Raw genomic sequence first — 15,456 nt, forward strand, 5'->3', positions numbered from 1 at the left:
GGTAGTTCAGTTGGTTGGAGCATTGTACTCATATGCCAAGGTTGCAGGTTTGATCCCCAATCAGGGCACATACAAGAATCAACCAATGATACTTACCTGGCAGGGGAGATACCATGATCACAAAGGTGGTTTTCCCAGGGTGAGGCTTATCCATTGCACTCTGGATGTGCTGACCCTGCAATTTCCCCAAATGTGGGGAACTCGACTGCATGATTTGTGGTAGTGGGGGAGTGAGGGACTGCATTTGTGCTCTCCCCTGACTGTAAAAAAGAAGAAGAAAAAAAGCATCAGTCAACGAATGCATAAATAATTGAAATAACAAATTGATATTTCTTTTTCTTTTTCCCTCTCTCTCAAAAATTGATCAATCAATAAAATTAAAAAAAATAGACTGTAAAAAAAATCTCTTTCTCTCTCTCACACATACATACATGCACACACACCCTGGATACTACCCACAGTCCTGCCTAAATTGCAGTGTTCTGAGATACACTATTCCAGACACTGTACTTCAGAGATACTGCCCTAGGCATTCCTTTGGATTGAGAATTTCACTTGAAAGTTGGAATACATTCCTGGTGTCTAGACTCTGGCTGAGCCTTGAAAACCATCTCTCATAAACTTTCCTATGAGTAACCCTTGCAGACATGACCTGGTGTGTATAGACTCTGCTCTTTCCTTGAACTCCTGCCCATTCCGGGCCTACTGCTGCTACCAGTGACAATGCCAGGCTCTGACCTTTCCTCTTGGCCTTCAGCCATATTTCCATCCTGAAGTTCCCTCAGACATGCTTGAGAGTACATGACTGGGGAGATTAGGTGTTGAAGACTCACATTCCAGTTTTGCTCTTATTTATTCTAAGCAATCAAAATCACCAAGTAGGGAGTTGGTCAGCTGATTGGACCATGCACTAATGGACAGAAGCTCCAAGAGTAACTTCTTCAAGGGTCACTGAATTCTCTTTGATTAGTTGAGGCTCATACTTGGGCAAAGATGACATTCATGGAATTATATCAATATATTAAGTTTCTTGGGAGACTAGACAATGGTTCAATCACCCAGAACTCATAAACTAATCACCAACTAGGCAGAGGATATGAGCAGTCTACAAGAAAAAGAAGTAGCTAATAGAAATGTGAAAGATCTTCAACCTCACTCATTATGCCCCGGCCACTGGAGCAGTGGATAGTGTGTCATCCCAGACACCAAGGTCGCCAGATCAAGCCTGGGGTCACTGATACCAATGTCACTGTTTGGAGCCCCGGTCAGGCACATATGAGAAGCAATCAATTGCACAATTAAGTGGAACAACAAGTTGATGCTTTCCTCTCTCTCTCCTTCTCTCTCTCCTTCTCCCTCTCCTCTCAAAAAAAAAAAAAAAAGTATCACAAAATAATGAAATTCCCCTAGTTGGTATAGCCATTATGGAAGACAGTATAATGGTACCTCAAAAAATTAAGAATAAAGTTACCATATGACCAAGCAATCTTTACTGGGTATCTACCCAGAAAACTCGAAAACATTGATATGCAAATACAGGCACTCCCATGCTCATCGCAGCATTATTCACGGTAGCCAAGACATGGAAACAACCAAAGTGTCCCTCAATAGAGGACTGGATAAAGAAGATGTGGTACATATACACTATGGAGTACTACTCAGCCATAAGAAATGATGACATAGTGCCATTTACGACAACATGGATAGAACTTGAGAACATTATACTAAGTGAAAGAAGTAAATTAGAAAAAACTAAAAACTATATGATTTCACACATAGGTGGGACATAAAACAGACTCATGGACACAGATAAAAATGAAGTGGTTATGGGGGGGGGAGTCTGTGAGGGGAGAGGAGTAAAGAAGGACAAATATACGGTAACAGAAAATGATTTGACTTTGGGTGATGGGATCATAACACAACAGTTAAAATGCTATAGAGATTTTCACCTGAAACATATGTACTCTTATTGATCAATGTCACCCCATTAAATTAATTTCTAAATTTAAAAAAATTCCATTTGTCATCTATCAGATTGGTAAACAAATAAAAGTTTGGTAATGCCCAGTGTTCATAAGACTATGGGGAAATAGGTAGTATCCGTGTACACTGTTCCTGGGAGTGTAAACAGATTCAACTTCTGTGGAGGGCAATTTAGCAATGCTGTCAACATTTTGAATGCTTGTTTTCATTGATTCAGCAATTCTACCACTAGGAATTTACCCAAGGGATATACTGGCAAAATTGTGCCAGTCACGTACAAGGATGTTTAATATTGTAATAAAAAACGTAGGCACATACCAATTACCAGGGGACTGGTTAAATACATCTATGTAATGGAAAAGTATGCAATCACTAAAACATGAATGTAAGCCTGAGCAGGTGGTAGTGCAGTGGATGGAGCGTTGACCTAGGACACTGAGGACCCAGATTCGAAGCCCCAAGGTCTCCAGCTTGGGCACAAGCTCATCCGGCCTGAGCATAGTGTCTCTGGCTTGAGCGTGGGATTGTGGGCATAGCCCCATGGTCATTGGCTTGAGCAGGGGGTCACTGGCTTGGCTAGAGCCCCTGGCTCTGGGCACATATGAGAGAACAATTGGTAATCAGCTAGGGTGCCACAACTGTGAGTTGTTTCTCTCTCCCTGTCTGTCTGTCTCAGTCTGTCTTTCTGCCTGCCTCTCTGCCTGTCTCTCTCACTAAACAACAATAAAAAACATGAGAATAAAACTAGATCTATATATGTGGACATGGAAATATCTTCTACATGTTTTGTTTAAAAAAAAGACAATGTGCACAGCAATATGATCTCAATTGTTTTAAGTAAAAAAAATAGATATATAGGTATATGCAGACTTTTTCAGGAAGGATAGATGAGAAGTGGTAGTAACTTGGAGAGTAGCACTGGAGTTTGAAGGGAGGAAAAAATAACTTTAACACCTTTCTATAATATTTGATTTTTTTTAAAAGATTTTATTTATTCATTATAGAGAGGGGGGGGGGAGGGAGAGAGAGAGAGAGAGAGAGAGAAAGGGAGGGAGGAGCAGGAAGCATCAACTCCCATATGTGCCTTGACCAGGCAAGCCCAGGGTTTTGAACAGGCAATCTCAGCGTTTCCAGGTTGACGCTTTATCCACTCCGCCACCACAGGTCAGGCAATATTTGATTTTTTAATACCATTAAGTGTAGGACTTTTCTTAAATATTTTAAAAGCAGACAACATGGAAGCAAAAAGAAGAGAGAAAAGAGAGATCCTTTAGATGGGCGATTATGATTTGTCCCGACACAGGATAATCTTTATTTTTTTATTGGTTTGAGAGAGAGAGAGAGAAAGGAAGAGAGAGAGAAACATTGTTGTTCCACTTGCTTTCCTTTTTTTTTTTTTTTTACAGGGACAGAGAGAGAGTCAGTTAGAGGGATAGATAGGGACAGACAGGAACGGAGAGAGATGAGAAGCATCAATCATCAGTTTTTCATTGCGACACCATAGTTGTTCATTGATTGCTTTCTCATATGTGCCTTGACCACGGGCCTTCAGCAGACTGAGTAACCCCTTGCTCGAGCCAGTAACCTTGGGTCCATGCTAGTGAGCTTTTCTTTTTTTGTTCAAGCCAGATGAGCCCGCGCTCAAGCTGGCAACCCCAGAGTCTCGAAACTGGGTCCTTCCGCATCCCAGTCCGACTCTCTATCCACTGCGCCACCACCTGGTCAGGCTCTTTTTCTTTTTTGAGGAGAGGAGATAGTGAGACAGACTCTGGCAAGCTCTTTAACCGGATCCACCGGCAACCCAATCAACTGAGCTATTTTTAGTGCCTGAGGCTAATGTGCTTGTATTAACCGAGATATCCTCATTGCCAGGGGCCAAAGTTGTGGGAGGGTAAAAGAAAGAGAAGGCAGAGAGAGAGGGGGAGGGAAGCAGATGGTTGCTTCTTTTGTGTGTCCTGACCAGGAATCAAACCAGGATGTCCATATGCCAGGCCAAAGCTCTATCCACAGAGCCAACCAACCAGGGCCTTGTTTCACTTATTTATGCACTCGTTGATTGATTCTTTTTTTTTAAAATTGTTAAGACTTTATTTATTCATTTTAGACAGGAGAGAGAGAGAGAGAAAGAGAAGGGAGAGGAGCAGAAAGCATCAACTCCCATATGTTCCTTGACTGGGCAAACCCAGGGTTTTGAATTGGCGACCTCAGTGTTCCAGGTTGGCACTTTATCCTCTGTGCCACCACAGTCAGGCCTTGATTGATTCTTGTATATGCCCTGACCGAGGATTGAACCCACAACTTTAGTGTATTGGAATGATACTCTAATTAACTGAGCTATCCAGCCAGGGCCAGATAATATTGTTTTAGCTGCATTAATAAAAGTATTGTGACTGGATCACTTGAGTTTTAGAAAGACCATCAGGGCAGCAGCCTGGTGGATGGAAAGGAGATGTGAGACTAGAATCAGGGCAACTAGTCATAAAGTTTTGCAACAGAGCTGGGATCAAATTTAGGAAATAAAGGTGAGTTGGAGAGACTGCTCCAGAAAGGAGAATTATTAAAAAGGGAAACTGACAGTCTTGATGCCTGTTTGGATGAGGAGGATTGGGTGGCCCAGGCATCTTCCTTGGACTTCTGAATGGATGCCAATGCTGCCCAAGGAAACACTCAGAAGGAAGGATCAAACACCTGAAGAGGGTGAGGAAAAAATGAATTTAACTTTTGAGCTTGTTGCGTTGAGGAGCATACTGAATTTGATCACGTTGAACAGACTTATAGATATGGAGCTCAGAGAATTCTGATTTGAAGATGGAACACATCAGATTAGGTTAGGTAGTCAAAACTGATTATAAGGAAATTGTGTAGAGAGGGGGAAAAAAAGGTCTGGCTCAAGGTGGAACTCTAGAGATCGCTTAACCCTTAACTGTTGAGTAGAGAAAAAAGAATCTGGAGTGAGGCTGAGTAGTGATCAGAGCCATGAAAGGAAGCAGTGGGTGGCCTTTTTTTTTAAATCTCTGGTTGGCTCTGGTTCTCATTCCCTAGTTATTCTAAATTGTCATGTTCACATCTCACATCGCACTTCCACTCTCCACTCTTTTTTTTTTTTTTTTTTTTTTTTTTGGTATTTTTCTGAAGCTGGAAACGGGGAGGCAGTCAGACAGACTCCCGCATGCGCCAACCAGGATCCACCCGGCATGCCCACCAGGGGGCGATGCTCTGCCCATCCGGGGTGTCGCTCTGTTGCGACCAGAGCCACTCTAGCACCTGGGGCAGAGGCCAAGGAGCCATCCCCAGCACCCGGGCCATCCTTTGCTCCAATGGAGCGTTGACTGCGGGAGGGGAAGAGAGAGACAGAGAGGAAGGAGAGGGGGAGGGGTGGAGAAGCAGATGGGCGCCTCTCCTGTGTGCCCTGGCCGGGAATCGAACCCGGGACTTCCGCACACCAGGCCGACGCTCTACCACTGAGCCAACCGGCAGGGCCCACTCTCCACTCTTGTCAGGAAAGCAATGAGGCCCTTGGGGATGTGTCATTAACATCTCAGCCCTCTCTATATGAATGTATCTAAAACAGTATTCACCTTCTTTCATAAGTATTTATTCTCAGAGGGTGAGGTTCAGCTTTTCTTTAGCTCTAGAGTCCCTGTCAACACTGTTCCATCCCTGAGCCTTGGTTACTTGCTCTTCCTTCTGTCTGTATCATTGTATCACACATTATATATTTCCCTATCATGGCGTTTACCATGATGAAGTTATTTCACTGTCTCCTCCAACTAGTTTGATCCTATGAATGATATTTTCCCCTTCTTTTTTTTATTGATTTTAGAGAGAGAGAGAGGAAGTGAGAGAGAGAGACACAGAGAGGGAAGCATTCATTTGTTGTTCCACTTAGTTATGGATTCATTGGTTGCTTCCCATATGTGCCCTGACTGGGGATTGAACCTGCAACCTTGGCATTTTGGGATGACACTCTGACTGACTGAGCCAAACGGCCAGCAAACAAAATAGAATGCACATATTGTAAATGTATAGCTCACAAAATTTTCACAAACTGAATATATGCATGCAATCTGCACCCAGATAAAGAAACCAAGCATTATACAATAGCATCCCAGAACCCTCCTGTGCTCTCTCACTCTGTCTCCCTCCCCAGAGAAACCTCTATTCAATCTTTCAAGAGCATAGATTAGTTTCAGCTGTTTTTGTACATTAAAAAAAGACCAAAAATAGTATGTACTCTTTTGTGCCTGGCTTTTTTTTTTCTTTTTGACTTAGAGAGAGAGAGAGAGATGTGTCATTAACATTGACTTAGAGAGAGAGAGAGAGAAAGAGACATCAATTTGTTGTTCCACTCACTTATGTATTCATTGGTTGATCCTTGTATGTGCCCTGACCAGAGATCGAACCCACAACCATGGCATATTGGGACAATCTTGTACCTTGCTTTTTTGATCAACATCACGTTTGTAAGAACCATTTATATTGTTACATGCAGTCATAGATAGTCCATTTCTATTGCCATATAATATTCCATTGTGTGTACAGACCACAATTTATCAATCCATTCAAGTATGATGATAGTAGTCCTATTTGAGGCTGTTGCAAATAGTAGGGACCATATATTATTCATCTGTGTATCACCAGCATTTCACACATGCTTGGCATAATAATTTGTGTATAAACAGGTGGGAGAATTCATTGTTTTCCATTGTATTCTTTTTTTTTCTTCTTTTTCTTTTACAGAGACAGAGAGAGAGAGTCAGAGAGAGGGATAGACAGGCAGGAACGGAGAGATGAAAAGCATCAATCATTAGTTTTTCATTGCGCGTTGCAACACCTTAGTTGTTCATTTGATTGCTTTCTCATATGTGCCTTGACCACGGGCCTTCAGCAGATCAAGTAACCCCTTGCTTGAGCCAGCGACCTTGGACTCAAGCTGGTGAACTTTTTGTTCAAACCAGATGAGCCCACGCTCAAGCTGGCGACCTTGGGGTCTCGAACCTGGGTCCTTCCGCATCCCAGTCCGATGCTCCATCCACTGCGCCACCGCCTGGTCAGGCAGATCAGATAATATCTTAAATATTATATTCAATCCTGGGTACCATGTTTAAAAATGTTTTAAAGGGGTCATTGATAACTTGATTTTCTATAGAGTTGGTTGTGTGTCTAGAAACCATGCAGTATCAGGTATGCTGATAAACACTGAGGTGTTTATTATGGAAAAAAACCCAAAAGGGATCAGACATGAACTAGGTTGCTTTTGAAGACAGCTGGGTCAATGGCTAAATATTTGGGAAAGGCAGCTTTCTGCTCAATAATAATCATGATACTGACTCATATTTAGAGTGCACTTACCATATACCAGACCCTGGCATGTGCTTAGGACTGGTATTCATTAGTCCAATTGGAGAATGAGTTGTTTTTTGTTTTTGAGAGAGAGAGAGAGAGATGAGAAGCTTCAACTTGTAGTAGCATCACTTTAGTTGTTCATTGATTACTTCTCATACGTGCCTTGACTGGGGGGCTCCAGCCAAGCCAGTGATTCCTTGCTCAAGCCAGTGACCTTGGGCTTCAAACCAGTGACCTTTGGGCTCAAGCAAGTGACCATGGTATCGTGTTGATGATCCCACACTCAAGCTGGCAACCTTATGCTCAACTGATGAGCCTGTGCTCAAGCTGGATGAGCTCGCGCTAAAGGTGGCGACTTCGGGGTTTTGAACCTGGGACGTCAATGTCCGAGGTCAATGCACCATCCACTGTGCTCTCTCCTCACTATTGTTTCTTCTGAGTCCTTTCAATTTTTTTTTTTTTTTGAACGAGGCCAGAGGGAGTCCAAGATTTAGAAAGCTGGGCAACATATGGCAGATCCCGGAAGCTTCACTCTCCCCTACTCCAGCAGCCATAATTCATGTCTTCTATTTCTTTTGTCCGGCCAGACAAAGGCAAACACATGAACAGCGTTAACACAATAAATATCAGCAGTCCTGCCCTTTCTCTCTGGGTCCTGGAGTTGCTCTGACTCCCAAGCTGTGACTTGCTTATATTTAGAGAGGATTAACATTTACTGGAGGCTGCAGGGTCCTGCACTCATACTTGATGGGAATCAAAATGGGGATTATTTTATTTTACTTAAAAATTTTTCTGCTTGAAAGAATCCTCTAGAGAAATACACTGGGATTTATATGTATACAACTTTAAATTGGATATCAAAATTAGTTTGCTGTTTGCTAGGTTGTATCTTAGGTTATCATCTTTGATTGATATTGGGTCCGTTTGGGAAATGAGGCGAAGAGGGGACAGAGGGACTGCCAATGCCACAGGATCTTGGATACTTGGGGACTTTCCCAGGAGCCCTGGCAGTTGTTGCTACGGGCCTTTAGAAACCCCCAGAACCCTGGCACCAAGGTCAATGTCTCGCCCAGAGAAACTGACAGAGCTCAGACCACCTCCCTCAGACCTTACCTCATCCCTGCACTGCCTCTTCTAAACGAAGGACTGGAAAAAGAAAAGAGAAAAAGATATGAAGGAGAACCATTTCCAGCTGGAAGGGTCATCACGCTTTTTGTGGCAAAATATTTACTTTAGTCCTTGTACCATCTTCAAGTGATGCATCTATACATGCTCAGGATTCTCACCACCCCTCCATTCCTGCCTGGTGGCTCTTCATCTCTCAGGTGTCGGCCAGAGTATCATATGCTCAAGGAAGCATGAGGGCAGTGGAGTGTGGTGCTTAACACTAGTGTGCCAGGGTTTAAATCCTGCCTCAGCACTTCCTAGCTTTGTGACCTTGGGCTGGTCACTTAACCCCTCCGTGCCTTAGTTTCCTCATCTGTAAAGTGAGGATAGTGATAGCTCTTACCTCAATAAGGTTGTTGTGAGGATTCAATGAATTAACATATGGTGTATAGAATATGTAAAAGTATCTGCACTTATTACTCTCTACAGTATATCTCCCATGGCTCAGTTGCCTGCTGCTGCCCTATACCCTCCTAGTCTCCTATACTTCTGTGTAGCACCTGACTTTTTATATCCTTATTGCTTAATTTCCTATCTTCATGAGGGTAGGAACCAGGTCTGTCTTGTTTCCACATTCTAATCCTTACTGTCAAAACTACTCAGCCTATGAGATGCTCAGGAAATGTTTTTGACTAAAATAATAAATGATTAAAATATTAAAAAGAAGGCTTTGGCTGGGTCGTTCAGCTGGTTAGAGCATTGTCCCAATACACCAATGTTGCAGGTTTGATCACCAATCAGGGCACATATAAGAATCAACCAGTGAATGCATAAATAAGTGGAACAACAAATTGATGTTTCTCTTTCTCAAATCAATAAATTAAAAAAATTAAAAATATATTAAAAAGAAGTGTGATCCAGGAGACAGAGAAACCTGAGGCTCTTGGGTCATTTTTCTTCATCTATACTAACTTCATATACTTGGCCTTTTCATTTTGTTTGACTATTAAACAGAGAGCAAACGAGTTTCAAGTTCTGGGATTATGAAGATAAGGCTTTGTAATTACGTCTTTTGCAGGAGACTTCTCCCCCTATCTAGTTTTTCAAAATCTAATTAAATATTAAATACATACTACAAAAATAGGTTACATGAGCAAAATATTAAAAAATGAACACCCGCCTGACTAGGTGGTGGCGCAGTGGATAGAGCGTCGGACTGGGATGCTAAGGATCCAGGTTCGAGACCCCGAGGTTTCTAGCTTGAGCATGGGCTCATCTGGTTTGAGCAAAATCTCACCAGCTTGGACCCAAGGTTGCTGGCTCGAGCAGGAGGTTACTCGGTCTGCTGAAGGCCCGCGGTCAAGGCACATATGAGAAAGCAATTAATGAACAACCAAGGCGTTGCAATGCGCAACAAAAAAAACTAATGATTGATGCTTCTCATCTCTCTCTTCCTGTCTGTCCCTGTCTATCCCTCTCTCTGACTCTCTCTCTGTCTCTGTAAAAAAAAAAAAAAAAAAAAAAAATGAACACCCAACTTCTTACAGCCCAGTTTATGATATAAATTAAAACCCACACTATTGAATCCACCTTGTGCACCTCCAGCCTCCTCCTGATGTTTGTTGATATTCCTTTGCTTTTTTCTTCATATTTTTACCCTAAAAATACCTATCCCTGAACAATATGCTTGTTTTGCATGCTTTTAACTTTTATATAAAATAAGTCACACAGTAGTATTCTTTGATTTGCTTTTCCCACTACTCATGCTGTTCATGGCATTTGTCTGTGCTGTGGCATGTGGCTGTATAATATTCTACTATGTGAATACTCTGCTGTTTTCTTCTTCATTCTTTCATCGGCCCTGCAGGTTGTTTGTTTTTGCTCCTGCTGGCAGTGCTGCTATGAACATTTTTACGTATGACTGCTACGGCCCATAGTTAAGATTTTCTCTGTTTTTTTTTCCCCCTAAGGTTTTTACATTTTCAACTTATCTAAATAATGCTAAATTGAATCCTCTGTCCCTGCTATGTTCCTCTTTTGGTTCTATCTGACTGTCAGAAATGGGCTTTGAGCTTGTACTGCGATGGCCCCCACTTCCGGGCTCAAGAGGTGACAACCTGCCTGGGCGACATAGAAAAAAATCTCTTGTGACTTGGGTGGGTTCCCTCCAGCTCACAAGCACCACTCAGAACCCCACAGACAGGAGCAAAATCTGTTGATCCAAAATGCAGTAAAAACCAAACAGAGATCTGGAAACAACATTCTGATTAATTCATTCCTTTTCTAAAGATAATAAAAGTTTTTGCCTGACCAGGTGGTGGTGTAGTAGATAGAGCGTCGGCCTGGGACGCTGAGGACCTAGGCTCAAAACTTGGAGGTTGCCAGTTTGAGGGCAGGCTTATCTGGTTTGAGCCCTGGCTTTCCAGCTTGAGCGTGGAATCATAGACATGACCCCATGGTCACTGATAAGAGCCCAAGTGTCACTGGCTTGAGCAAGGGGTCACTGGCTTGGCTGGAGCCCCCCTGGTCAAGGCACATACAAGAAAGCCATCAATGAACAACTAAGGTGCCACAACAAGTTGATGCTTCTCGTTGCTCTCCCTTCCTGTCTCGTCTCTCTCTCGCTAAAAAAATAAAATAAAATAAAAGTTTTAATATTTCTTCAACTAAGTGAAAGTGATATTAAAAACCAGCCTGGTGGTGGCGCAGTGGATAGAGCGTTGGACTGGGATGCGGAGGACCCAGGTTTGAGACTCCGAGGTTGCCAGCTTGAGCACAGGCTCATCTGGTTTGAGCAAAGCTCACCAGCTTGGACCCAAGGTCTCTGGCTTGAGCAAGGGGTTACTCGGTCTGCTGAAGGCCTACGGTCAAGGCATATATGAGAAAGCAATCAATGAACAACTAAGGTGTCGCAAGAAAAAAACTGATGATTGATGCTTCTCATCTCTCTTTGTTCCTGTCTGTCTGTCCCTATCTGTCCCTCTCTCTGACTCTCTCTGTCTCTAAAAAAAAAAAACCCCAAAAACCAGCCTAGTGGTTAGCTCAGTCAGTTAAGAGCGTTGTCCCAAAATGACAAGTTGTAGATTCACCTCCTCCTTCCCCTTCCCCTTGAGGGCACACATGGGAAGCAACTAATGAATGCAGAGTGAGTGGAACAACAGATGAATGCTTCCCTTCCCCCTCCCCTCTCTCTTTCTTCCTCTCTCTGTCTCTAAAAAATAAAAATAAAATAAGCTCTGGTCAGATAGCTCAGTTGGTTGGAGTGCCGTCCTTGAACATGGAGGTTACCGGTTCAATTTCCCTTTCAGGGCACATATAGGAGCAGCTCAATGTTTCTGTCTCTCTCCCTGCCTCTCTCAAAAAAATAAAACAAAAACAAACAAAAGAAACATTAAAAAAAAACCACTTGCTATTTCCTTGTTATAGTTTGCCTTTGAACTCATTGCTTTTAAATCCTAAAGTGTCTTTATTTTAGTAGGCTTTTGACAAATATCAACTTTATTTTTGGGCTTTTGCTGCCTCAGTCAGTAGGATTATTTAGGAATTTGTCTGCCAAAGCCAAAAATGTAAATTCTTTTTTCTGTTTTCTCCACTCTCTTCAATGGTTTTCTGTTGCTATAATTATAATAATAATAATAATAATAATATAAAAGAAAGATTAATAGTGATATCTGATGAACCCCTGCAACTTGCTGTGACTTTCTCCATGCAGCCCTCACATGTTTGGTCATTGTCAGCTCAGTAGTGTGCTGGCCCAACTTCTCCGTCTAGGAAGGATCTGAAAGTTCATTGGTCATTTATATCCGTTTGAGAAGCACACTGATCCTTCAAGAAAATGATCCCCAGAAAACTGAAATCGGGGCAGTTTGTAAGCAAAATCTGTAGTTAAAAGCAGTAAAATTATAGACACAAGTCAGCACTGTGAATAAACCTAGTTCCACTCAACGCGGCTGAGGCCTCAGTTACTTAAATTCCCTTCTGAGTGAATATGTTCTTTTTCTCTCATCTCATGCAGTCTCAAACTCTTGGCAATTCTTTTATGTTTCTTCTGCCCATTCCATCATTGTGTTTGGGCTTTTTACACCTCATGCCTCAACCACAAGGGACTGAAATTACCTCCCTCCCTGAGTTTCCCCTCATTTTAACCCACCACTGCTGGATGAATCTTTAAAAAATAAAAACCAAGCAGCAGCAAAAACAAAAACCCTTACACAATAACAATTTACCCCATAATACTCCTCTTTTCAGTCCCAAACTTATCGTCTTCCACAGAATAAAATCCAGAACTTTCAACTAAGGCATGCAAAGCTCTCCCCAAACTCCTTTGACTTCTATAGCGGTCTCTGCAGAAGCTTGCACAAACACGCCCCATTGTCACCATAGTTCCCGGGCTCAGGGCTCCTGAAGCCAGTCACACTGCGGTTTCCAAGCTCTTGCTCTTGACATGGCCCTGCATTCTCAGCGTTATCACTCCCCCTCCCCCTCTTCTCCAGCACACTCCACTGGCCATGTTCATCACCTGCAGCCAGCCTGCATAGGCCTCCACAGCTTTGCTTCAGGCTTCTCCCTGCCCAGAACCACCGTTTCTGTCTCTCAGGCCCCACCCATTGTTCAGGGCCCCACCTCCTCCAAACCTTCCCTGTATACCTTAACCTTTTTTTTTTTTTTTTTTTTTTTTACAGGGACAGAAAGAGAGAGTCAGAGAGGGGGATAGATAGGGACAGACAGATAGGAACGGAGAGAGATGAGAAGCATCAATCATCAGTTTTTCGTTGCGACACCTTAGTTGTTCATTGATTGCTTTCTCATATGTGCCTTGACCGTGGGCCTTCAGCAGACCAAGTAACCCCTTGCTCGAGCCAGTGGCCTTGGGTCTAAGCTGGTGAGCTTTTTGCTCAAGCCAGATGAGCCTGTGCTCAAGCTGGAGACGTCGGGGTCTCGAACCTGAGTCCTTCCACAACCCAGTCCGACACTCTATCCACTACGCCACCGCCTGTTCAGGCTCCCTTAACCTTTGACCACAGTCCCCTCCACTAGACTTCTGTCCTGACCCAGAAAATATAGTTTATACCATATAGTCCAGGGATCCCCAAACTATGGCCCGCGGGCCACATGCGGCCCCCTGAGGCCATTTATCCAGCCCCCCTGCACTTCCGGAAGGGGCACCTCTTTCATTGGTGGTCAGTGAGAGGAGCACATTGACCATCTCATTAGCCAAAAGCAGGCCCATAGTTTCCATTGAAATACTGGTCAGTTTGTTGATTTAAATTTACTTGTTCTTTATTTTAAATATTGTATTTGTTCCCGTTTTGTTTTTTTACTTTAAAATAAGATATGTGCAGTGTGCATAGGGATTTGTTCATAGTTTTTTTTATAGTCTGGCCCTCCAACAGTCTGAGGGACAGTGAACTAGCCCCCTGTGTAAAAAGTTTGAGGACCCCTGATTTAGACCATCCAACTGTACTATAAGCTCCAGGAGGGCAGGAATCATATGTAGGCCAGTACATTCCATTTCTTCTGAACCAATAGGTGTTGCATTTCATGCGATGGGGGTGAATATGATAATGCAGGGGATAAAAGAAATAAAAGGCTAATGTCCTCTTTCTCTATTTCAGATGAGGCCCTCTTTTTCCCACCCCCACCTTAAAATTTTGCTATAAAATACTCAGCATAACTCTGTCCTATCCTGTGTAAAATGAGGAAGCAAAATTCTAGGTAATAGAGGATGAAAAAGCAAACTAATATATTGCTTTCAATGACTCGAATAGCCTAGGGAAGATAAATAAACAACTTGGACCTGAGACAAAAGGGAAGCAATCCAGGTGCTTCTGAGTCTGAGCCAAGCCAAAGGCTGGGCTGGACAGTCAGAAAGGTGTCTGTTACTGAACCAGGTATGCAGGATGCTAATGATAAAGGAAAGCTAATTACAAAAGAAAAAAGTGCAAAATTGAGCCTCTGTAGTCATCTCTGTCACACCAGTGGGTTACTATTGTATAAGCTGAAATGTTTTTGGGTTTTTTTTTATAGGGACAGAGAGAGTCAGATAGAGGGATAGATAGGGACAGACAGACAGGAACGGAGATGAGAAGCATCAATCATCAGTTTTTCATTGAGACACCGTAATTATTCATTGATTGCTTTCTCATATGTGCCATGACTGCGGGCCTTCAGCAGACCGAGTAACCCCCTGCTCAAGCCAGTGGCCTTGGGTCCATGCTAGTGAGCTTTTTGCTCAAGCCAGATGATCCCGCGCTCAAGCTGGCAACCCTGGGGTCTCGTACCTGGGTCCTCCACATCCCAGTCCGACGCTCTATCCACTGCGCCACCGCCTGGTCAGGCAAGCTGAAATGTTTTTTTTTTTATTTTTATTTTTTATTTATTCATTTTAGAGAGGAGAGGGAGAGAGAGAGAGAGAGAGAGAGAGAGAAGGAGAGAGAGAAGCGGGGAGGAGCTGGAAGCATCAACTCCCATATGTGCCTTGACCAGGCAAGCCCAGGGTTTCGAACCGGCGACCTCAGCATTTCCAGGTCAACGTTTTATCCACTGCACCACCACAGGTCAGGCTGAAATGTTTTTAAAATAATCCCCCCCCCCCACACACACACACTTTTGGTTAAGTAAAGTGTGACAGGCAGTTGTAAACAAACACCTAGAGCCCTGGTTAGCAAACTGCAGCTCAGCTCACGAGCCACATGCGGCTTTTTGGCCTTTTGAGTGTGGCTCTTCCACAAAATACCACGTGTGAGCACTACCTCGATAAGGAATGTACCTACCTATATAGTTTAAGTTTAAAATATTTGGCTCTCAAAGGAAATTTCAATCGTTGTACTGTTGATATTTGGTTCTCTTGACTAATGAGTTTGCCCTAGGGCCCTGAGCAGAGACCTCATCTGATCTGGGAACTGTAGGGTCATAATAGTCACCTTATAATAGTGGAAGCTTCTTGGTTTTGTGTGTGTGTGTGTGTGTGTGTGTGTGTGTGTGTGTGTGTGTGTGTGTGTGTGTGTGTGTGTTTTGAGA

At 43.1% G+C, this 15,456-nt stretch overlaps 1 long non-coding RNA gene and 1 other non-coding gene across 2 annotated transcripts in view; both read left to right on the plus strand.

Moving 5' to 3' along the window:
- Window positions 1-15,456, plus strand: part of LOC136400712 (uncharacterized) — an 87,596-nt gene that overhangs the window by 17,725 nt on the left and 54,415 nt on the right. The gene's annotated exons all lie outside the window — the stretch shown is intronic.
- On the plus strand, window positions 89-259 carry LOC136401722 (U1 spliceosomal RNA). Its single transcript, XR_010750727.1, has one exon. It is a non-coding gene; the product is annotated as a U1 spliceosomal RNA (small nuclear RNA).

This window comes from Saccopteryx leptura, chromosome 3 (assembly GCF_036850995.1).
Source record: "Saccopteryx leptura isolate mSacLep1 chromosome 3, mSacLep1_pri_phased_curated, whole genome shotgun sequence".
Classification (NCBI taxonomy): Eukaryota; Metazoa; Chordata; class Mammalia; order Chiroptera; family Emballonuridae; genus Saccopteryx; species Saccopteryx leptura.